This window comes from Otolemur garnettii, unplaced genomic scaffold (genome assembly GCF_000181295.1).
Source record: "Otolemur garnettii isolate 467f Iridium unplaced genomic scaffold, OtoGar3 scaffold00037, whole genome shotgun sequence".
Classification (NCBI taxonomy): domain Eukaryota; kingdom Metazoa; phylum Chordata; class Mammalia; order Primates; family Galagidae; genus Otolemur; species Otolemur garnettii.
In genome coordinates this window covers 6101127-6101902 of record NW_003852432.1, presented here as the reverse complement: position 1 = coordinate 6101902, position 776 = coordinate 6101127, and the positions used below count along the sequence as shown (strand labels likewise).

Below are 776 nucleotides of genomic sequence, written 5' to 3'. Positions count from 1 at the left end.
TGGGGCCAGTGGCCTATTCCTTTGAGGCACAGGTGCTGCCCTCTAGTGACTGCTTTTTTAAAATTGTGTATTCTTCACCAAATTACCATTAAGCCTGTTACAAAGACTATCATTAAAACTATCAAAAAACAGTAACATATACTTCCAAAGGCATCATTAACTTTATAAATGAAACATTAAATAAAGACCTAGCTACAGGGGTATATATGAAAGTCTATAAAGAATTATAAAAAATTCTTAAGATTTTTCACTTGGCATTTTTTAAAACAATCCATCTATAGCTAAATTATCATTCTCATATTCACTCAGGCATTTTAAGATTAAAATGATAGTTTGTATCCTCACATTAACCTGAAATTAAACAAAAAAGTTTGGTAGACTGAAAAAAAAAAGATTCAAATGATATAATATATTCATCTAAGTAAAGAATAAAAGTTTTGGTTCTTAATTCAAACATCCAAATGCCAGACACTTGGTAGTACTAATACCTATATGTTTTCTTGGGAAACAAAAAGTTTTTCCAGAAGCTTCCTGCACTATACTTCAACTTGGTCACAGGTCTTTCTCCTCTCCAGTTGGAGGTTGGCTCAAGAAATGACATAGATTTGTCCAATTTATGAAACACAATAAGGATTACATTATTTTCAAGGACTTGAATTTGATGAGAAGGTAGATGGACACTCTCCCAAAACTCATTAATAGGAAGCAAGCCTATAAAGATATGCTACTATTATACACCCAGAATAATTAAAAATAAAAATAATTTTCTAAAAGAA

General features: G+C 30.7%; 1 protein-coding gene across 3 annotated transcripts in view; it reads right to left on the bottom strand.

Moving 5' to 3' along the window:
* The window catches only part of CADPS2 (calcium dependent secretion activator 2), a 499168-nt gene that overhangs the window by 246707 nt on the left and 251685 nt on the right, over window positions 1-776 (bottom strand). The window lies entirely within an intron of this gene.